At 43.2% G+C, this 24,485-nt stretch overlaps 1 long non-coding RNA gene across 2 annotated transcripts in view; it reads right to left on the bottom strand.

Moving 5' to 3' along the window:
- Window positions 1-465: 465 nt before the first annotated feature.
- Window positions 466-24,485, bottom strand: part of LOC150048839 (uncharacterized) — a 32,151-nt gene continuing 8,131 nt past the window's right edge. The window contains exons 2-3 of one of the 2 annotated variants that reach the window (XR_016539152.1): window positions 3,051-3,130; window positions 466-759 (exon numbers count right to left, since the gene is read on the bottom strand). This is a non-coding gene — a long non-coding RNA (uncharacterized LOC150048839). The remainder of the gene's footprint in view (window positions 760-3,050; window positions 3,131-24,485) is intronic. The other variant, XR_016539153.1, reaches the window with a different exon arrangement.

Genomic DNA, 24,485 nt, shown 5'->3' with positions numbered 1-24,485 from the left:
GTGCGCTTGGAATCAGTGCCCATGTGAAGAGGGGTTTGGCTGGAATTTATTTGAATGTTTAGCATTGTTAAAATGTTTGCAGAAATAAACGTGGCTAAAGTAAAACCTCTTAACTCAATGTACTTGGCTAGTTCTCCAGAGGTTATTGTGCTAGAGTCCTGGGTGAAGCATGGAGTGGTGACTTGGTGACTGAAAACTGGAAGGAACTGTGGCAATGATGTAATAAGACTTCAGTCCTTTCATTGTGCCGAGGAGGAAAGTGATAGTCAAGAGCTCTGGGGACATGACCAACTTCCACAGCATGCTAGCCTCAGCAAGAGAGAGTGGACACCTGGTACTCCATTCCTAAACCCAGCCGACACATTCATTTAAAAGAACTGATATGGTCATGGAAGATTGCCTGCTTACAAAGTCAAGGTCCTCACGTGCCTTCAGACACCATATACGACTTACTCAGTTCGGCATTTACCCATTAGCAACAATGAGAGTTTTGTTAGGGATTCCCCAACCCCACCTCACACAGACAATGCATCACATGAAACAATATATCACTTCTTCATTCCTTCTTATCAGCAATAACAAGTGGTTAGTTTTTCCATTCATTCAACACTCTGCTAGAATCTCCATCACAGAGCGCTGGGAACATCTAGAGGAGGACAGACCAGTTTACACATGTGACCATGGACGTGGTGTAGGACAGGCTGATGTGGTTACACAGCTACCATCGGTGGAGGTTCCTGGGTTGCTGGCTTATGTCTGCTTAGGAGAAAAGAAAGGAGGAAAACATTCTGACTTCACAGAGCTACTGAAAAAAAAAATGTCTGCTGTTGGAGCCAGGAGTGTGGCTTTGAGGTAGAGTGCTCACCTAGCATACGGGAAGCCTTAGGTTTGATTCCTCGGTACCACATACACAGAAAAAGCCAGAAGTGGTGCTGTGACTCAGGTGGTAGAGTGATAGCCTTGAGCAAGCTCAAGGACAGTGCCCAGGCCCTGAGTCCAAGCCCCAGGACTAGGAATAATAATAATAGTAATAATAATAATAATAATAATGTCTGCTGGTAATGGCAACCTTTAAAATCTTTTGGGGCAAGAAAACATATGCAAACTATAAGAGAAAACCAGCAAACTTTTTAAAGCACCCAACCAAGCTCTTTAACCACAGGGCAATTTTTTTAAGTATTTTATTGGTAGCTGAGATATGGGGGAAGCTTCAGCTATTGTATCCAGTTGACTTTAGCTGTGCTTATACATAGAGAAATTCTAAAACACTTAGAATAAACAAAGTATAGTTGATCTGGGTGCTCGTGGTTCCCCGCAGTGATCCTAGCTACTCAGAAGGCTGAATTCTGAAGATCACAGTTTGAAGCCAGCCAGGGAAGTCCATGAGACTGTTATCTCCAACTAACCACCAAAAAAACCAGAAGTGGAGGTGTGGCTCAAGTGACAGAATGTCAGCCTGGAGGACAAAAGTTCAGGGACAGTGCCAGGTCCTGAGGTCAAGCCCCAGGACTGGCACAAAACAACAACATTCAGTTGTCTAAACTCAACCTAGCCTTCATGCTTAAGAGTCCCCTTAGGTCTCCCAGACCTTGTAACTTAGAATTTAAATGGCAGGAGGCTTAACTGCTTTGTTAGTTGTTTCCTGATTCCAATTTCTCAGTCTAGCTCTCTGCCGTCCTGCGCCCGTCCCCCCTTCTCCCCCATCACGCACACATCATGGCTGCCTTTTGGTGCTGGTCCTGGGGCTTAAACTCAGGGCCTGGGAACTGTCTTTGAGCTTTTTTTGTTCAAGGCTAATGCTCTATTACATGAGCCACAGGTCCATTTCTGGTCTTTGTGATAGTTAAATGGAGATAAGAAGCTTTGAGCAAAACAAAGTTAAGCAAGAACATGAGGCCCTGAATTCAAGCCCTGGTGCCAGCATAAAAGCAAATAAATACAAAAGTAATATATAATAAATAATATAATATAAAACTGCAATGATCTGTTTGGACCAATGGTAAAAATAGAAATGCCTTTATTGGGGGGGAGGGACAGAAAACTAGTTTGACCCTGATTATTGTTCTTGAGTTATAGGAGACTTGAGTCAGATACTACTGTCATGGTGTGGGATTGATGGCTGCCTGGCTTCACACTGGTGTCTTTGTAATTCTCTTGCAAATGAGCTTGTGGGTTTGCAAGATGACATAATCCTTCTGTTCAAAAACAAGGGGCAGAATCTGTTTCCCTATGCATCTCCATTTTTCCAGGGAGGAAAAAAACCTTCCTGGAAGCCCCTACATAGATGCTTTGATTTCTCATTGGCCACAACTGGAGTGTGGGGAAAAGCACATGGGATCTCCATTGACTTGGAAGCCAGCTTGGGAAAGAGAGCTAAGAAGTCCATTACTCGTGTTCTGTTGATTGACTGCCAGTTCTGGAGCTTGAACTCAGGGCCTGAGCACTGTCCGTGGGCTTTCTCAAGGTTAGAGCTCTACCACTTGAGCCATAGCATCACTTCCAGCTTTTTTTCTATGAATGTGGAACTGAGGAATCAAACTCGGGTCTTGGTGCATGCTAGGCAGGCACTCTAGCAGTGGGCCAAACTCTCGGTCCTTATGTCCAACTTAAATCTCAGAAAAGTATTTCCCTCCCTCAAGGAGCAGAGAGCCTTTTTATTTCAAATGAGAACCAATGAGATAAATCAGTTTGTCCTCAGTTTGCAGATGAAAGAAATAAACAATTCAATGACTCTGAGCCAAAAGACACAGGGTGAGACATGAACCTCCTGCTTATGAATCCCATACATACTCCTTATAACATACTTCTTATTCTATCCCCAGCAGCCAACCAGTTTTCAGAGCCTCACAACTACCATATGCTCTTCTCCTTAATCACAGAAAGAAACTCGGCCTAGCTTCTTAGTCCTAACAATCTATGGAGGACAAAGCCGACCTTAGAAGAACTCTCCTCATTTGAAGGGTTTCAGAATCAAGTTACAGATTAAAGAGTAAAAGGGAAGAGACAAGTCTGTTAATTCAACACTGATTAATTTAGCATCTGACACATACCTGGTGATCTTTAGTCAACATTTGAATGACTGTATTCTGTACAGGCTGTGATGCATCAAGGTCCACAATATAAGCCATATCTGCCCATGTTTAAGAGTTTGAGGAAGAGAGAAAAGATCACGTAAGAAAGAATCATCAGAAAAATACTTCTCTAATGGCAACTTATAGTCAACACAAGTCCTCAGCACTCTATATGCTCCAAACAAACTCATTTCCTATCATAATTATGTTTGTTCCAGTTCTAGGACTTGGACTCGGGGCCAGAGCATTGCCCCTGAACTTGTGTGTGTTAGCACTTTACCATTTGAACCACATCTCCAAACTGGCTTTTCGATGATTCATTGGAGATAAGAGTCTATCATAGACTTTCTTAACTGGCTGGCTTAGAACTGCAATCCTCAGATCTCAGCCTGCTGATTAGCAGAGATTATAGGTGTGAGTCACCAGTGCGTGGCCAACACACTATTAACATAATCAAGTACCTTAAGCACAACATCTGCAAATTCTTTAACACCTTTCAAGCCATAGTAGGCTTGAAAGCTCAGCTTTCTTGTTTTGCTGGTCCTGGGGCTTGGACTCAGGGCCTGGGTGCTGTCTCTGAACTTCTTTTTGCTCAAAGCTAGCACTCTGCAACTTGAGCCACAGCACTCCCTCAGATTTCTTAAAATAGGAATTCCCTCTCTCTTTCTCCTCAAAGTTCCAGATTTCTTTTAAAGCCTTTAAATTATTAATCTGGAAGTTTCCTTGTTAACTGCCTCCCCACCTCCCACCTGCACTTTTGGTGCTAATCTTTGTGTTGATAACTTTCCATAGAGATTTCTACTGAAATCTCTATATGTATGTCTCCTCAACATATGCTGTATGTATATCTCAACATCTCCTTGAGAAGTAGTCTTTCAAATGAGATGCTAGTATTTTTATTATTTTTAATATACAAGCATTTAAAAATAACACAGTAAACCAGTAAAATGTCAGATGTATTTCAGTACCATCATAAACATGGATTAGTAAATTGAGTAGTACTAGCTTATCATGAAAAACATTGGTCTTCTACTCACTCTTGTTTTATTGATTTTTATTTATTTTTCGTCCATTTGTGGGGCTTGAATTCTGGAACTGGGCACTGTCTCTGAGCTCTTCAGCTTAAGACTAGCATTCTACCACTTTGAGCTATAATGCCACTCTATCTCATTCTTAATTATCATTTGCAGCGTCAATAATTTTGTATACATTTGGCCTGCTTTCTTTCTTTTTTGCCTGTCCCATGCTTGAACGCTGGGCAATGTCCTTGGGCCTTCTCAAGACTAGCATTCACTTGAGCCACAGCACTACTTCTAGCTTTTTCTTTTTTTTTTTGGCCATGGGGCTTGAGTCTGGGCCTGGGTGCTGTCACTGAGAATAGGCTAGCTATCCTCAGATCTCAGCCTCCTGAGTAGCTAGGATTATAGGCATGAGCCACCAGTGCCCAGCTACTTCCAGCTTTTTCTGTGTATGTGGTAGTGAGGAAGAGAACTCAGGGCTTTGTGTATGCTAGGCAAGCCCTCTACCACTAGAGCACACTCCTGGCCCCCCTTCCTTTCTTCTGTTCCCTTCTCCTTCTTTTTTCTCTTTCCTTTCTCCTTTTCTCCCTTCCTTTCTCCCTTCCTTCCTTCTCTCCCTCCATTTCCTCTCTCTCCTTCTCTCCTTTCTTTCTTTTCTTTTCTTTTCTTTTTTTTTTTTTTTTGCCAGTCCTGGGCTTGGGCTCAGGGCTTGAGCACTGTCCTTGGACTTTCTCAAGGCTAGAACTCTACCACTTGAGCCTCAGCACGACTTCCGGCTTTTTGCTATGTATGTGGTACTGAGAAATCGAACCCAGGTCTTCATGCATGCTAGGCAAGCACTCTACCACTAGGCCAAACTCCCAGCCCCTCTCTTCCTTCTTTCTTTCCTTCTTTTTCTTTCTTTCTTTCTTTCTTTCTTTCTTTCTTTCTTTCTTTCTTTCTTTCTTTCTTTCTTTCTTTCTTTCTTTCTTCTTTCTTCCCTTCCTTCTTTCCTTGCTTACAATGTCAGGATTACAGTTATATGGCACCACACCTGGCACTTTCTTTTTTTATTAAAGAATTTATTAACATTGATTTTTACATCATATGTCAAATGACATGTTTAACAAACAAGTGTTCAAGAGGGGAATCTCTATATACAATCACTGCCACTTAGTTTTTAGAACATAATCAAAATTAGGCTAAAGGTTTGTATATCATAGATACATATTAATTTATGAAATAAAACATTATGTCTTTACACCTGGCACTTTTTAATGAATTTATACTGACATTTGTAAATTGTGTGATAAACTGATTCATCTTGGCTTTTACTTGAAACAGAATTCGCTGCCTTCCTCCTAATGTAGTGTAAGAATGAGGCTTCTGCTTATGTTCATCTGTGCATCATCTACACATAGCACATCGAGTTCTTCTTTTTTAATTGCCTGTGGTTCTTATTTTACTAGTCTTTCTTTTTTTTTCTTTTCTCCAATCCTGGGACTTAAACTCTGGGCCTGGATGTTGTCCCTGAGGTCTTCAGCTCAAGGCTGTCACACTACCCCTTGAGCCACAGTCCCACTTCCCATTTTCTAAAGATTAATTGGTGATAAGAGTCTCACGGCTTTGTAGTGCCCAGGCTGGCTTTGAAGCCCGATCCTCAGATCTCAGCCTCCTGAGTAACTGGGATTACAGGTGTGAGCCACCATGCCTGGCCCATGCTCTGAGTTTTGCTAGTATTTTGAAGGTGAACTCACAAACTTTTCTGTCTGATTTAGAACTATGATCCTCTGGATCTCAGTGTCTAGGATTGCAGGCACTCAGCCAAATCCTCCAATCCCCTCCCCCCCTCCTTTCTCTCTCTGCCTTGGGGCTTGAACACAAGTCCTGGGCACTGTCCTTACCTTTCTCAAGGCTAGTACTCTACAACTGGAGTCACCACACCACATCTGGCTTTTTCTGTGTATGTGGTACTGAGGAATCGAACCTAGGGCTTCATGCATGCTAGGCAAGCACTCTAACACTAGGCCACCCTCCCGGCCCCATATCCTCTAATCTCTTATTGTAGTGATATTCTGAACAGGATTATGGAACCCTAATGTGGGAGAAGAGAGCTATGGAACTTATCATTTGATATTAGGTCTTCCTTCCACTCAATCTACTCTCGATGTCCTTGCTCCTCGAGCTCTCCCGATGGAGCCCAAGTCCCACAGCTCAGGCTCTGAGAACTTGGAAGCTCAAGACTTTTGCAGCCTATTGAGGTAGAAGACTGACACACTGCTGAAGCTAAGCAGGAAATCTGGGAGTCTGGTTGCTATTAAACAGACTTTCCACTCTTCCCTCTACCGCCAAACTTCAGATCACAGTGGTGCCTTTGAGGGTTGTGGAGGAAATCTGTGGACTCTTGACTGAACTTTTCGCTCCCAGCTCCTTCTGCCACTAGGTGACTACCTTTTCTGCTCAGCCAGCTCAACATTCACCAGTCTATCTGCTTTCCATTTTGCAAAGCATCACTTTCCCCTCTTACTTCTCTTTGTTCTCTTGGACGTTATTATTTTTTTTTCTTGGACTTTTTTTGAGCCATTTTTTTCTTTATTCTCACTTCAGTAAGCATTTTGTGAAGGACTAAATATCAATGCAAGCATTCAATTCACAATGTTTCACTGAAAGAAATGAATATTTCATTTCTAGGTATCCAATTTTAGCTAGGCATATGTTCACATCATATTTGATGTCTGTGTGTGTGTGTGTGTGTGTGTGTGTGTGTGTGTGTGTACTTAGAGTCAAGATAAAAACGTATTTGTATTTTAGATGTGAGAAAGACTACTCTCCCCAATTTCCCTTATGGCTTGCTGTATAAATTAGTCTACTTGTTGCTGTAACAAAATATGTTAGGCCGGTCACTTATAGAGAGAAGAGGTTTATGTGGAGGTTTGGAGTCTAACGAGCCTAGTGCCAACCCTGAATCCCAAACTAGTGGCTGGCGGGACAAGGCATTTCAGGATCCACAGTTCCTATGGAAGTTGGTGTCTGAGCCATGTGTGGTGGTGAAGGATTGTCATCCTAGCTACTGGGGTGGCAGAAGCAAGAGGCTCTCGAGGTCAAGGCTAGCTGGAGAAAAGTTAATGAGAGTCTCAACCTCAAAATATAAAACAAATGGCCCAGGGCCTGGGTCAAGTGGTAGAGTCCTTGCCTAGTATACAGGCTTGGCTCTGGTTCAGTTTCCAGTAGGAGGGGTGGGGGTGAGTGAGGGGGAGAGTTAGAGAGAGGGAGAGGGGGAGAAATAACTATATTCTCTGGCTACCAAGAAAAAAAAAATCAAAGCCACAAAGGAGAGTAAATTAAGGGAAATTCACGATGAAACAACTCTGTCACTCAACTTAGCTAAAAAAACTGAGAATTCCAGAGTAGTTTAGGATATGGTAATTAAGTCAAAACTATTTATTTTCCAAATTTAGTTTAAAAGATGCTTTCTGGAAAAAAAAAAAGGTTTTTAAGTGTAAACTAGGCACTGGTGGCTAATGCCTGTCATCCCAGCTGCTCAGGGAAATTACATCTCAGAGACTTCTGCCTGGACTGACCTTGGAGCTGGAACATCTTGATTCAAGGCCAGCTCAGGCAGAAAAATTCATGAGACTCCCATCTTCCAAATAAACAGCAAAAGGCAGTCTGGAGGCAGCCAAACCAGCAAGCCAAGGAAGCAAGTAGCTCTGAGTTCAAATCCCGGTATTGGCAGAAAACAATAATAGTTTCACGGCTCTTCTCTCCCTCCTTACCAGCCCTCTGGAAGGTGAGAGGGCTACATGCCAGGCACTAGGCCAGGAGATGCTCTGTTTTTTGCCCACTGGGACTAGTCAGTCCACTTTGCCTAGGACTGAGGAGGTTCCCAGGGCTCAACTTTCATTGCTAAATACCCAGGACAATTCCTGGAAACAAGATGATCGCCTATCCCAAACCTGATTCCTTTGCCTGTGTTGGGGGGAGGGGAGAGTGGAGGAGGGAGGCAGGTCTGGGACTTGAGTTCAGGGTCTGAACACTGTTCCTTAGCTTTTTCACTCAAGGTTGGCACTTGACCACTTGAGTCAGAGCTCCACTGCCAGATTTTTGGTGGCTAACAGGAGAAAAGAATCTCATGGACTTTCCTGTCAAGGCTGGCTTCAAACCTTGGTCCGCAGATTTCAGCCTCCTTAGTAGCTAGGATTGCAGGCGTGAGCCACCAGTGCTCTGCTCTGTCCATTTCTTAATATCCTCATCCTCTCCAGCTCAAGGCAAACCCACTTCCCAGTGACTCCTGCCCACCCCAGCCAGGGTGAATCGCATGGTGCCCTCTGCCCTGGGTAAGTCGTGCATTTGCTCTCCCGTGGGGACCTTAGCTAAGCAGGAGCCCAGAAGGAAGCATGGCTACTCCACACCTGGGTTCTTCTCAGAAAGCCAGTGTTTGACCACATGATCCTTCTTGAAAGGCCATGGCACATGCTCAGAAGAACTGGTGCCCGGGCCTCCGTCCTGAGCCTCTTCATGAGAATCTCTGAATCACCTGGAAGTCCCAGCTGGGTCTGGCACACACAGAACACATTCCTGCCAACTGATTCTGGCAGAGAAATATCCCAAACAGAACTTGGGATGAGCAGACCACATATTACATACCTCAGATACGGGGACCAGATGCAGTCTGGTTGCACACAAATACAATCGGAGCCCAGAACGGAAAAATCACAGGCCATGTGAAGACAAGCTTCTCTGGGAAGAAATGGCCACAGGGCAGTGTCTAAGCCTATCAAGATGTGGAAAGAGAAATAACCCTGACGGGCCAAAAGGATGTGTCAACAGTGCCAGAAATTCTCAAGTTCAGTTCCAGCAGCAGAAAAGGGCTTTTACTGGACACTGTCGGCTCAGTCCTAGTTACTCAGGAGTAGCTTACAGCTCATGGTTCAAAGCCAGCCTGAGCAGGAAAAGCTGGAAGTGAAGCTGTGGCTCAAATGCTAGTGAGGGACTCTAGCTAAACTCAGAGAAGGCACCCAGGCCTAGTTCAGCCCCTAGGACTGGTGTGTGCACATGTGCGTGCGTACACACACACATGCGTGTGTGAAAACAAAGAACCCTCTTAGAAAAACACACATTCCTTAAGATCACTGTGATCCTGACGAAATTTTGGTGGCAAGTTGTGTTTTATATATACAGAGAAAAAGAGTGAGTTATTTCATCTCACTTCATTCCCAAGAGCAGAAACGAGTAACATGGTGGAGAAAAGGCCAAATTATCAAATAAACCTGACTATTCAACCAGATGACTTTACCCAAGGCCACACAGAGCCAGACTCTGGTGGCTCCTGTCTGGAGAAACAGCCACTCAGGAGACTGAGATCCTGGTTTGAAGCCAGCCTGGAACGAGAAGTCCATGAGCCCCTCATCTCAAAATTAACCAGCAAGAAGCCACAACACTTTAAGGCTCCAAGTTATAATAGAAATGGAGGGACAAGTCAGGTTTATTTCTGTTCTTAAGAAAATAGATTATTCTCAACTAGAATTTAAGAATAAAAAAAAAAAGCAGCTGTGAGAAACAGCTGCAGAAGGTTGAATCCAGAATGAACTTGGACTTGGACTTGGGTCTGTTGGTAAAGTGATAGAGTCTCTATTTCCTCCCTGCATAATGAAAATGCTTTGACCCACACAAACACTCACAGCCCAAGTTGGGAAGATACTCTTCCTGGTCTTGGGTCATTCACAGCATCAGCTCCTTGCCTCATACATTGCTCTAACACACAGACGTCTGGTGACCACACTCATTGAAAGTCTGGACTTCTCATAGCATACATCACCAAAATAACTCTTACAAAAGGGAAAAATCAACATTGTGGTAAACTGGCCTCTGAAGACAAAGCCATTCTCTCAAAACATTCTCAAGATAGCATGCCCCTGGATTCTTAAATCCCTCATTTCATGTCTGTTTTTCATCTCACCTTATTTATGACACTTTGATTTTGTTGTCAGATTCTTGGGGTTAGTAATGGAGTAATTAACTGAAGTAACAATACATTGTGTTTGATGTAGGAAGCCTAAGTCGGTACGGATCTGCATTAACTATCATGGGTTGAACTGGGCATGTGCACAAGGAATAACTATACCACCAAGACCCTTCCAGCTTTAAAGTAGCTTCCTTGACACCGTCCACTCAAGGTGCAGGTTAGCGCCACAAGCTATGCTGGGGAGAGGATCAAAAGCAAGACATAGATTCTGTTCCTGAGACATCATCGTCCCCGGGGTTCATTGTGGTTCCAGAGAGGCTTTCACCTTTCCCAGAAGATATGCATGCACTAAGCTGGTGTTGGTGAGTACTCAACACATAAAGGTCTAGAGATATTCCTTCCTTCTGAATACAGAGAATCTTCTATATTTGCCGTCCTGGAGACACTTTAGCATAACTAATTGGTTATTTTTAGTTTCCTGTGTTTTTCTCCTTTAGAAAAATAAAGGAATTCTACTTGAGGCAATTCTTCCCATCACACAAATAGTGTATATCTTATATAAATAGAATAATTTATCTTGGATTGCCAGAAAAACAAGCAAACAAACAAGTCCTATCTGTACTATTTTGTCAGAGAAAAAAGAATACAGGGCATCTGGTTGCTGGCAGCTCAAACCTGTGGTTTGGAGTCAGATTGGGCAAAAAAAAAAGTCCATGAGATTCTTATCTCTAATCACCAAAAACCTGGTAGTAGAGGTATAGCTCAATTGGCAAAGTACCAACATTGATCAAAAAAGCTAAGGGATAGCGCCCAGTCCCTGAGTTCAAGACCTAGTACAAACACATACACATATAAATATAGGGCAAATGCACCCCAAATTGGCTATCGTTGGTAGTGCGCAGCAGAGAAGTAGTTCAGACCAGATGTAAGATTATAGAAGCATGCGTATTGCACAAGATTCAACTCACAGCCTTTCTAGAGTAAAAGCAGACTTTTGATGGGATGTAGGGCTTTTACTCTTTTTTTTTTTGCCAGTCTTGGGGCTTGAACTCAGAGTCTCAGGACTGTCCTTGGGCTTTCCTCAAGGCTAGCACTTTACCACTTGAGCTACAGCACCACTTCCAGCTTTTTTCTATGTATGTGGTACCGAGGAATTGAACCCAGGTTTTCGCGCATGCTAAGCAAGCAATCTACCACTAGGCCAAACTCCCACGTTGGGCTTTTGCTTTTGAGTCCAGATCTCTGACACAGACTTTCCCAGCCTTGATGAAGGATCTGCACAGAAATATGTAGCACCCTTTAAAGAAGAAAGATGACAGGCTTCCCTCCACAACCCTGCAAGTCCCAGCTATCCATGCACCATAATAGTTCGTTGCTGGCTACTGACAATTTCATAAACTTCTGGCTATAAGACAAAGGAAATAATTTAGCTGGAGCCAAGCATGAAAGCAAAACAGGAAAATCTCCTTACAGAGCTCTTGGGCTATTTTTTATTGTTGTGTTTGTTTTGCTTTGCTCCCTGTGATTCTGTGCATTTACACAGGAGATGGGAATCTTTCATTGTATAAACATGCTGATGAAGATAATATGTTGCCCACATTGGTACATGGCAAAAATCCATGTGGCAAATGTCAATTGGAAGGAGCAGGACTAGATGGAACTTTACAGTTCTGATTTGTGTATGTGAGAAATTCAGACGTAGGTACATTAAGACCAGAGGAGACTATGACGTGAACAGATAGCTGGAGAGATGTACTGAAAAATAGCATTGTATGTCTGCCAAAACTGAAGTTTGTGTGTGTGTGTGTGTGTGTGTGTGTGTGTGTGTGTGTGTGTGTGTGTGTAGTGGGGCTTGAACTCAGGGCCCATTCTCTGCTTGGCTTTTTTGCTTAAAGCTGGCGCTTCGCCACTTGAGTAATAGATCCATTACTGGCTTTTTGCTTGTTCATTGGAGAAAAGAGCTCCATGGACTCTTCTGTGCAGTCTGAGCCTGCTTACAATATATTCTTGTGTGTATGCTGGTCCTGGGGCCCAAATTCAGGGCCTGGTGATGTTTCTTAGCTCTTATGCTCAAGGTTGGCACTCTACCACTTGAACCACAGCTCCACTTCTGGCTTTTAATTGGTTAGTTGGAGATAAGACTCTCATGGACTCATGCCTGGGCTAGCTTTGAACTGCAATCCTAAGATTTCAGCTTCCTGAGTAGCTAAGATTACAGATGTGAGTCACCAGTACCCAGCTCATTCTATTTCTAAATGACATTAGGATGCTAAACTATTGTGTAAGAAATGTTGACATACCTAAAGTATCAAATTAACTAAGTATTAGGGGATAGGAATGTAGTTAGTGGTAGAGTGTTTACCTAGCATGTACTAGGTCCAATCCCCAGCACTGCAACAGAAATTTAAAAAGAGAAAGCACAGCTATTTTAGTATTATGGACATGGTGGTTCATGTTTAAAATCCCTAGCTATTGAAGCCAGAGGCAGGACAATTTCAAGTTCAAGGCCAGTCTGGGTAGTTATCAAAACTCTATCTCAGAAGTAAAATCAAAAGCAAAGAAAGGGCTTAGAGGTGTTACTGAAGAGAAGAATTCTTGCTTAGCAGTGCTATGGGTTCAGTCCTCAGTGCTGAAAATAAATAAATAAACAAACAAATAAATAAAGTGATGATATTTACTAATGGTCAGTTCAACAGAACAATACCTTTACATGGCAAATTACATACTGCATTCTAAAAATTCTAGTCATGATAAATAGCAGCTATCATACTTTGGTATGATAGATTCCATCTTAGATTATTGTGATGAATGATAAGTCCAATTAGTTTTTCTTTTCTTTTTCTTTCTTTTTTTCCTCTTCTTTTTTTTTTTTTTTGCCAGTCCTGTTCTTGAGCTCAGGGCCTGAGCACCGTCCTTGGACTTTCTCAAGGCTAGCACTCTACTACTTGAGCCTCAGCACCACTTCTGGCTCTTTTTTTTTTTTTCTTTTTTTATGTATGTGGTACCGAGGAATCGAACCCGGGTCTTCATGCATGCTAGGCAAGCACTTTAACCACTAGGCCAAACTCCCTGACCTCTTTTTTCCTTTTCTTTTCCTCTTCTTTTTTTCTTTCCTTTTCTGTGTGTATGTGTATGCCAGTACTAGGACTTGAATTCAGGGTCTGGATTGTAAAGGCCAAACTCCCCGACCTCTTTTTTCCTTTTCTTTTCCTCTTCTTTTTTTCTTTCCTTTTCTGTGTGGATGTGTATGCCAGTACTAGGACTTGAATTCAGGGCCTGGATTGTACCACGGGGCTTTTTCCACTCAAGGCCGGTGATTTACGATTTGAGTCATAGTTCCATTCTGAGCTTTTGGCTGGTTAAAGCTAAGAGTCTTATAGACTTTCTAGCCTAGGCTGGCTTCAAACCATGATTCTCAGATCTCAGCCTCTTGGTTAGCTAAGATTACAGTCATGAGTCACTGAAAGTGGCTTGTAATGAATTTTGTTTTAGACAATATCATACCTTCCTTTACTTCTAATGACTTTTTGGTGTTTTTTTAATGATTGTAAACATGTAGTCTCACTACATGAGAAAAGTTATTATTAAAAGCCTACAGTCAGGCTGGGAGTTTGGCCTAGTGGTAGAGTGCTGGCCTAGCATGCACAACGACCCAGGTTTGATTCCTCGGTACCACATACATAGAAAAAAGCCGGAAGTGGTGCTGAGGCTCAAGTGGTAGAGCTCTAGCCTCGAGAAAGTCCAAGGACAGTGCTCAGGCCCTGAGCTCAAGCCCAAGACTGGCAAAAAAAAAAAAAAAAAAAAAAAAAAGCCTACAGGCATCTCCAAGTCAGTGTATTTTTGTTATAATAAAACAACAACATCTGTCACCATAAATAATACTTGTAAGTTGCATATTTGAATTTATAATAGAAAGGGAAAAAGCTAAACTTTTAAAAAAATACTCCTTTATACCTTGGAAGACTAAAGTAATTTTAAAATGAGAGTCTAATGCTCTGGAATTCCATACTTGCCTTTGTATTCGTCAGATCATCTCCTTAGCCCCTCCCTATAGGTCTGATACTGTAATTTGATGTGTTCAGGGGTTGAATGCTGAGTCTGACTAGCAGGGCTTGGGTGTCTGAATGCAAAGACAGAGAATAACACGTCGTCTCCAAGGACTCAAAACCACTCCACTGCAGCCTCTACCTCCCACAGCCAGCTGTGGGTAGAGCTGCCAATCAAAATCCCTCGAGCCAGCTCACCCCAGTATGCCTACCACGGTCACGCCATCCCACTTGATGACAAATGGAGAGCCTTCCTTCTCAGCAGACACTGTCAGCATCCTGGTGGTTCTGACTTGGAGTCAAATGAGCCACTGTGCTGACTGCAACAGTGCAGGGAGTGGGTGTAGCTAAGCTCACGTCACCACATTCTCCTTCTGGTCCAGCTGACAGCCAGACCCACAGTACTTCTATTATTACCGACTGTAAAATCCTTGAGTCATTCATCTATTCTGACTCTGATGCCTTTCTAAACAATTAAAAATGCACCCAGCTAAGGACCTATACTAGAGAAATCCATCACAAGGATTTCCCTGTAATGGTGCAAAACTAAAGGCAAATTCTCCACAGGAAAAATGTTAAATGAACCAAAGAACATCATTCATTTGAATTCAGTTGAATCCTAGGCAGGATTTTTTTTTTAAAAAAGAAATAACTAGATGATTCATACATAAAGATATCTAAAATATGGGTCCAAGGTTTAATATAAAGTGTGATCCTTCATTAAGTCTTTGGTGCATTAAAAAACAAAAGCTGTTTGGTGCATTAAAAAACTAACAGGTGGGGCCGGGAGTTTGGCCTAGTGGTAGAGTGCTTGCCTAGCATGCACAAAGACCCAGGTTCAATTCCTCGGTACCACGTACATAGAAAAAAAGCTGGAAGTGGTGCTGAGGCTCAAGTGGTAGAGTGCTAAGCCTCGAGAAAGTCCAAGGACAGTGCTCAGGCCCTGAACCCAAGCCCAGGACTGGCAAAAAAAACAAAAACAAAAACAAAACAAAAAACTAACAGCTCTCTCTAGGGAAAGAGGTGATAATAGGGGACATTTTGCTTTAGCTGTAGTATATGAATTTTCTACAAATGAGAATGCATAATTAGTATATGTAGTAGACATACAAATAGACTATTTACTTAATATCAAGCCAGACACTGCTGGCTGTAATCCTAGCTACTTAGGAATCTGAGACCCAAAGGCTGAGGTGTGCAGCCAGCCACAGCAAATAAGTCCAGAGACTCTTACTTCTAATTGACCAGCAAAAAGTCAGAAGTGGGGGTGTGACTTGAGTTGTAGAGCACCAGCCTTGTGCAGAAAAGCCAAGAGAGAACACGAGGCCCTGAGTTCAAACCCAAGTACTGGCATGTACAAGAAAAATCAAATCAAGATATTTCTTAACGTATTTTAAGAAGTGTTTATATAATACATTACATGCCTCACTGGTCTGATTTTTACAAAACTACAGGACTTCATTGTTTGTACTTATGATGCCCCCTGCTGGCTTCTTGTTGCTACTGATTCTAAGGGCTGCTGGTCAAGCAGTCATTAAGCACACTGATTAGCTTGGGCTTGGGTCAACATAGGGATGTAACAATGGGCAGAACTTTCCTTGAGTTCCCCTGTGCTATATTTGGATCCATGTCAGTCACGAAGGTGGCTAGTGTAAGAGAAAACTGAGCAAGCATTCAGTAACAGGAAGAAAGTGATAAATGACACTCCCACGGAATGTGCAGTGACAGAGAGAGAAAGGAAACACACACACACACACACACACACACACACACACACACACCATCACTATGGCAACATTAATCATTTCAAGCTGCTATTTCAAAAGATACAGCTTCCAGAAGCTCACATACTTTTGATAACTGAGATGTCAAATGTACACACAGCACACCTCAGTCTTTTTACGCAGCACATAGACCTAGAAAACAGAATGTTGTGGTTGGAGATATGGGCAGGGAGAGACTATGGAGTGGACTATGAAGTTGGCAGTGGACCAAAAGCACCAGGATAGCCCAGGTCTAGCTTCAGCCCGTCAGCATGTATACTGTGCACACAGTCTTCTCTTTATCCTGATGAGATAAAAGATCTAGAAACTTCTTTCCATCTCTGAACTTTGAGAAAGCTACCATCAAAGGTAGCTTCTGTTTTCTTAGCGAGAGAATTTTAGTGAGGGCTGTGAGTGGAGCTGGGGACTCACGAAGAGGCTGCATGGGATAAGAAGCAGTTATTCCTGCTTACTTTCTTTCCTAGTAAGTTTTATTATATTCCAGATGACCCTTCCTTTTTCATTGTTTAAAAATGGTTCCAATACAGTAAACTGACCAGGAGATATTTTTTCCTTTGAAGTGAGCGACAGATGTAGTTTACTCATATAGAGAAACTGAAATACTCAAAGTTCCTAAGGTACAGACCCATATGTACACAAGTGTGTAGCTATGCACGTGCACACACACACACACACACACACACACAGCCAGGAAATTAATATTATCTAACACTCCTTCCCCTTATCCCTAAATGACTCTTAAGCTGGACCAGAGGGGTAACAAAAGAAAACCTTGCACCTTACGTTTACACTTTGAGAACAAACTCAAGGAAGCTTGTCTGACAGAAATGAGGCTGGCCTGTACCCCACTCCAGTAAAAGCAATGAGAACTCATCTTCTTGTGAGCTCAGCTATACTCCTGGAAAAGGAACTTCAGCCATACGGGAAATACAGCCACTGTGTGTGGAGAGTCTACCAAGTGTTATTAGACCCCGTGCAGCAGCCATCCTCATCCCTGTTTACAAGTGAAAACGATGCAGGTCAGGACAGTCAGTTAGATAAAGAAAGGAAAACTTCATGAATCTGAAGAGAGAGCAGTGTCACACATGTCAAACTTCAGGACGGGGCTGTGAGCAGAGGACACTGAGCTGAGACTTGGAGATGTTTCTAACCCTCTTGCACACATGATTTCGGAAGGGACACTCAGCTTGCTGTGGGCAGATACAAAGTTCAGCCTACCAGGGCACTGGCTCTGAGGGCTCCCATCTTGCTTCAGATGCTGCCTTGTTTCAATCTAGCCCTCAGCCTGTAGGCCTAACATTCAAGTGATTGAGCTCTCAGTTCACACCAGGAAACTGGTGCTGTCAGGGGCTGGGGGCTCACGCCTGTGATCCTAGCTATTTAGGAGGCTGAGTGTTGAGGATCATGGTTTGAAGCCAGCCTGTGTAGCAATGTTTGTAAGGCTCCTAACTCCATTTAATCACCAAAAATCCAGAAGAGGAGCTGTGGCTCAAGTTGTAGAGCACTAGCGTGGAGCAAAAAAGCTTAGGGGGCAGTGACCAGGTATTGAGTTCAGTTCTCAAGACCAGCACAAAAAAATAAAAATAAAAAGGAAAGGAAAGAAACAGATGTGGGTCAGGTGCCAGTAGCTCACTCCTAGAATCCAATAGAAAGACAAATACTTGGGGCTGGGAGTTTGGCCTAGTGGTAGAGGGCTTGCCTAGCAAGTGCAAAGACCGGGATTTAATTCCTCAGAACCACATACATAGAAAAAGCCGGAAGTGGTACTGTAGCTCAAGTGGTAGAGCTCTAGCCTTGAGAAAGTCCAAGGACAGTGCTCAGGCCCAGAGTTCAAGCCAGGACTGGCAAAAAAATGAGACCAACACCTGTAACCTCAGCTATTCAGAAAGCAGTGATAGGACATAGTAGTTTGAGGCCAGCATGGCAAAAGTTATCAGAATTCTATCTCAGAAACAGGCCAGGTTTGGTGCTATACCTCTGTAATCCCAGCTACTCAGAAGACTAAGGTAGGGTGATCACGGTCCAGCCCACGGACAGCCCAGGCTGAAAGCTTGAGACCTCATCTGGAAAAGAAATGAAGAGCAGAAGGGCTGGAGTCATGGATAAAACCTGTGTGCCAAGCAAGCACAAGGTTGAGCTCAGTCACCAGAACCACCAAGAGTAAGTGGTTTAGAAAGGTGGTATCTTTCAAGTTTTCATTCACATTTTAACTCTTAACAACTCTAGTGTTGTGAGGATCAAATAAAGAGATCTCCATGGCTTTGTTACAAACTGAGTTATCATGAACAGGGTTAGTATTGCTAAGAGTCCCTGGAATCATTAAAAGATCAGAATTCCTTCTCTCTCTCCCTCTCTCTCTCTCTCTCTCTCTCTCTCTCTCTCTCTCTCTCTCTCTCTCTCTCTCTCTCTCTCTCTCTTGCACACACACACAGACCAACAGCAGCAGCAACAACAACAACAACCTTTTCTATTATATAGGAGTGGGAAAATGCTTTCAGCATGGTGTCAGTCACTTGTAAACTGGGGCAGAATCTCAAGAGCTGCATGGCGCTGCCCTGAAGACAGAACTTCCTTTGCTAGATAAGCCAGCCAACGCTCCCTGTAATGGAGCCAGGGGTCATGGCATTTTTTTTTAAGTTTTATTGCTTAGCATTCTGTTGGAACACAAGAACATGTTCCAGTTCCAGTCAACAGTTCAAGATTCGTTCTGCATTAGTGACAGAACATTGCCATGTTGTATTTACCGAAGATGTAAAATCCAGCCCTTAAGTGCACAGCTGGAGAAGGGTATGGAAATGGGCAATCCTTTCTTCTTACAGAAGTAAAAAGTACATCTTTTAAAGACCCTTGTTCTATTTTTCTATAGTTGAAAGATTTCATACAATTCATTGCTTTAAGAGTGGGAAGCATGGGTGGGCCAGGAGTTTAGCCTAGTGGTAGAGTGCTTGCCTAACATGCACAAAGACCAGGGTTCAATTCCTCAGTACTACATACATAGAAAAAAGCTGGAAGTGGAGCTGAGGCTCAAGTGGTAGAGCTCTAGCCTTGAGAAAGTCCAAGGCCAGTGCTCAGGCCCTGAGCTCAAGCCCAGCCAAAAACAAAAAAACAAAAAAACCAAAAAAGAGTGGGAAGCTGCTCCTTCTTTACTTTTTCTCTTTGTTTCCTTTCCCTCTTTCTTTCTTTCTTTCCTTCCCTTTCCTTTCCTTTTCTTTCTTTTTGGCTAGTTCTGGAGCTTGAACTTAGGGCCTGGGTGCTGAGCCTCTTTGTGCCCAAGGCTAGCACTCTACTACTTGAGCCACAGTGCTGCTTCTGGCTTTTCTGAGTAGTTTATTCAAGATAAGAGTCTCATGGATTTCAAAACCTTCTTAATAAAGACCCAGAAACACAACAACTTAAAAGAAAGTTTGGACAAATGGGACTACATTAAACTGCAGAGCTTCTCTATGGCAAAGGACATACCTAGCAAGTTAAATAGAAAGCCCACAGAATGGGAGAAGATCTTCAGTAGCCATACAACAGACAAAGGCCTCAATATCTAAAATATCTAAATATCTAAAATATCTACAGCTAAAAGAAATTGAATCTCTCCAAAACTATTCTCCAAAGAAACAACCATCCCATTAAAAGATGGGCCAAAGACTTAGAAAAACTTCTCTGAAGAAGAAGTAAGAATGGCCTGTAGACACATGAAGAAATGCTTGACGTATATGGCCATAAAAGAAATGCAAATCAGAACTTTGAGATTATACCTCACTCTAGTTAGAATGGCCAGGATCAAGAAATCTAATAACAACAGATGCTGGCGGGGATGTGGCCAGGAGGGATCACTACTACACTGTTGGTGGGAGTGTAAACTTGTTCAACCACTCTGGAAAGCAGTATGGCCATTCCTCAAAAGACCTCTGTGACCCAGCAATCCCAAAACGTGTGAAGCTCTGAGTTCAGACTTCAGTGGCTTCAGTAAGAGGGGGTGCAGTGTGGGAGAGTGAAGGTAAAGAAGTCTGTATAGATCTTCTTCTTAGAATATTCTTTTTTCTTTGTGTGTCAGCTCTAGGGCTTTGAACTCGGGGCCTGGGTACTGTTCCTGAGCTTCTTTTGTTCAAGGCTAACACTCTACCGTATGAGCCACAGCACTTCTGGCTTTTTCTGTTAATGTGGTACTGAAGAATCAAACTCATGGCTTCATGCATGCTAGGCAAGCACTTTACCACTAGGCCACATTCCCAGCCCTAATACTCCTTTCTTATCGTTCTTTCTTTCTTTCTTTCTTTCTTTCTTTCTTTCTTTCTTTCTTTCTTTCTTTCTTTCTTTCTTTCTGTGTTGATGGTAGGGCTCGGACTCTGGGCATGGGTGCTGTCTCTGAGCCCTTCACCTCAAGGCAACTGCCCTACCGCTTGAGCCTCAGCACTACGTCCAGTTTTCTGGTAGTTAATGGAGATAAGAGTCTCAATGTCTTTGAACTGCGATCCTCAGATCTCAGTCTCCTGAGTAGCCCTAATACTCCTTTCTCAGGTTAGCACAGTGTTCAGACATGGAGGACAAGGCACTTCCTGGATCTTCAGATCCCTCGGGCTTCCACATGCTCTATTTGATTGGATGATGGGGTTCTCAGGCCCCACGGGAGTCAAGTTTTGCTTCCTCTGTTTTAGTACCCCTTCAATGTCTTTTCTTTTATTAATAAACCAAAAGTGAAGTCCCTCTTCCTTTTCTTCTGTTTCAGAAAATCCCCTAGTCTACTTTTTCCTACCAGAAAATATATAATGCTAACTTGAAGTATTTGGTCCTCTGGTGCCCCAAATCAGTTTTTACAGTACATTCCTTCTATTTTTTTTTCACTTTTTTTTTTTGCCAGTCCTGGGCTTGAGCTCAGGGCCTGCGCACTGTCCTTGGACTTTCTCAAGGCTAGAGCTCTACTCCTTGAGACTCAGCACCATTTCTGGCTTTTTTTTTTCTATGTATGTGGTACCAAGGAATCGAACCCAGGCCTTCATGCATGCTAGGCAAGCACTCTACCACTAGGCCAAACTCCCGGCCTCCTTCTATTTTTTAAAGATAAGAGTCACAGAGCCTAGGCTGGTCTCCAACATACAATCCTTCTCCTGGTTCAGCTTCCCAAGTACTGTATAGTAAGAAGGAAACTCAAATTTATACCATTCCTAGCTCTCCTTATCATTGAAAAAAAATTGAAGCTAGGTATGATGGCATATGCTTATAATATTAACACTAGGGAGGCTGAGATAGAGCCAGAATGGCTATTATCAAGAGCATAAACAACAACAGTTCCTGGGGAACTGGAAAAGGAATGCTTACACACTCTTGGTGGCTAGTGCAATCACTGAGGAAATCAGTATGGAGGTTCCTTTAAAAATTAAAAATAGAATTAGTCTATGATTGAGCAAAACCACTCTTTGGGCATTTTATCTGAAGGAATATATGTCAGAATAAAATAGAGACACCTGGGCTGGAGGGTAGCCTAGTGGTAGAGTGCTTGCCTAGCATGCATGAAGACCCGGGTTCGATTCCTCGGTACCACATACATAGAAAAAAGCCGGAAGTGGTGCTGAGGCTCAAGTGGTAGACAACTAGACTTGAGGAAGCCAAAGGACAGTGCTCAGGCCCTGAGATCAAGCCCAGGACTGGCAAAAAAAAATTAGAGACACCTGAACACCCACTGTGTGGCACTGGACACAGTAGCCAAGCTGTGGAAACAGCCCAAGTGCCCTACAGCTGATGAATCAAACACACACACACACACACACACACACAAATATACAGGCACTCATAGAGGAGGAGTATTCACCTATGAGGAAGAATGAAAAGTGCCATTTTCAGGGAAATGGATGGATCTGGAGATCAAACTTACAGGAACAGTAGTCCACTGAGCACTTGCAAGCCCCTCTGTACATTCAGCCTTTCTAACACTGAATTCGTGTGTGTGTGTGTGTGTGTGTGTGTGTGTGTGTGTGTGTGTGTGTGTGATCATTATTTGCATTTCTGTGAAAGCATTCAAGAGTGAGTTGTGGACAACAATGAACGATCCAGTCATATGAGCCATCCCCGAGGACTTCAGTCTGCAACCAAGCGTTGTGACCTAGAGAATATTACCATGATACACAAAGAATTTTACTTTGCATGTAATGCACATCCATTTCTACCATGTGTCTCAGGCCTGTCAGCTGCAATTGTCTCCTCTAATCTACGACAGCTGTTAGGTGTCTCAGAGTGCATCCTTTGCCTGGACCAGGTGATTTAGACAGTGTTCCAATCTTGGGATTTCATCCATTATTTCCACCTGATTTGATCTGAGTTCATGGTCAGGCAGGAATCATCCCTGAGGCACAAGGGATCTGGAAGTTCTGAGCAAGCTGGCAACCAATCCCATGTGGCCTGGTGCCGGTGGGCGTGGACAGAGTGCTTGCATGACATTTAGTCCCCAGAGGAAGAGTGAGAGAGGGCAGCCCAGCTATACTTATCTCCTCAAAGATCTGAGGCTCGGGGGCACTGAAGCAAATAGTCAAAGACACAGGGAGTTAGACCTCAAACCCATATCTCTTCTGCACATCCAGTGGGTGACCAGTGACTGCTTCCTAATGTCAGTCCAGTGGTCTGGGGTAGGGTGAGGAGCCGTGTTAGCTGAAGGCTGCCACAGTACTGCATGCCTGTCTTCTCAATGGTATTACTTGTCTTTTTTTCAGTGATGCTATCAGAATGACATTTAGCCCTTCGATGACATCTGCACTCACATGGTAGGCACAGGAGTTCATAGAATCTCAGCAAGAACCCAGAGGCTGGAGGAGCCTGTCATTTAACACTGCAATAGTAACCACAATCACAGCAAACCAGTAACATGTGTTGAAGAACGTTCCACAAAATGATTGGCCTCTCCTCACCAAAACTGCTCATGCAGTGCCCACACAGGAAGGCAATGTTCTGATGTTCAGGAGGCTCAAGGGATATAGAAAGTAAATGTAGTGTGTGAATCTGCTCAGAGACAAACCAACCAATATAGACAAGAAAAGCAATTGGGTGCTGGTGGCTTGTGTCTACAATCCTAGCTACTCAGGAGACTGAGATGTGAAGATGGTGGTTCAAAGCCAGCCTGGGTAGGAAAGGCTATGAGATTCCTATCTCCAATTAACTAACAAAGAGCCAGAAGAGGAGCTATGGATCAAGTGGTGCTTCAAGTGCTAGCCTTAAGTGAAAAGGTTAAGGGATAATGTGTGGTTTTGAGTTCAAGTAGTGCGCGCGCACACACACGCGCGCGCACACACACACACACACACACACACACACACACACACACACAAAACCACAAAGAAGAAGTAATAGTAGGAGACAAAGGAGAAGTAATATACATTTCTACATAAAAATTTAGAATTCTGGGCCCCACTGGCTCATACCTGTAGAACTAGAGACAGAGATTGAAAAGATCATGGTTCAAAATTAGCCCAGGAAGGAAAGTCTGGAAGACCTATCTCCAATTAGCCAGCAAAAACTTGGACTGGAGGCATGACTCAGGTGGCAGAGCATCAGCTATTAGCAAGGAAGCCAAGTGAATAAGAGGCTATGAGTTTATACACCAGAACAAGGGGAAAAAAGATTTTAAATCAGCACATACTTAGGGACATGAAACTTTAAAAGGTAATTATTATTTGCTTATTTTGAGGATTTTTTTGGAGATATAGTCTCATTACTTAGCTTAGGCTGGCCTCAAGCTCCAGATCCTTTTGCTTTTGCCTCCTAGAATCTACTCTTCAAATAGCAAGTTTCCTTTGTATATTACTTTCTGGTCCAAAATGTGAGTTTCCCCTATATAGCCCAAACTAGCTTTCATACTTGAACTTGTCTTAAACTTTCTTATAAGAATTGTAAGCAGATGGGGCAGAGAGTTTGGCCTAGTGGTTAAAGTGCTTGCCTAGCATGCATGAAGACCCGGGTTCGATTCCTCGGTACCACATACGTAGAAAAAAGCCGGAAGTGGTGCTGAGGCTCAAGTGGTAGAGCTCTAGCCTTGAGTAAGTCCAAGGACAGTGCTCAGGCCCTGAGCTCAAGCCCAGGACAGGCAAAAAAAAAAAAAAAAAAGAATTGTAAGTAGAGCCAGGGGTGGTGGCTCATGCCTGTAATCCTAACTACACAGGAGGCTGAGATCTGAGGACAGCATTTCAAAGCCAGCCTGGACAATAAAGTCCCCAGAGACTCTTATCTCCAATTAACCACCAGAAAACAGGGAGTGGCGCTGTGGCTCTAGGGGTAGGGCGGTAGCCTTGAGTTGAAGAACTCAGGGACAACGCCCAGATACTGAGTTCACGTCCCACGACCAAAAAAAAAAAAAAAAAAAAAAAAAAGAAAGAAAGAAAAAAGAAAAGAAAAGAAAGAATTATAAGCAGAAGCTAAGCACTGGTGGCTCACTCTGTGATTCTATCTAGTCAGGAAGCTGAGACCTGAGGATCACGGTTCAAAGTCAGTCCAGGCAGGAAAGGCCACGAGACTCTTATCTCCAATTAACCACTAGAAAACCAGAAGTAGTGCTGTGGCTTAAAGTGGTAGAGCACTAACCTGGAATGAAAGAGCTCAGGAGGGCCGGGAGTTTGGCCTAGTGGTTAAAGTGCTTGCCTAGCATG

Source organism: Megascapheus bottae, chromosome 21, assembly GCF_031878675.1.
Source record: "Megascapheus bottae isolate mThoBot1 chromosome 21, mThoBot2.hap1, whole genome shotgun sequence".
NCBI lineage: Eukaryota > Metazoa > Chordata > Mammalia > Rodentia > Geomyidae > Megascapheus > Megascapheus bottae.
This window is presented reverse-complemented; position numbering and strand designations above follow the sequence as displayed.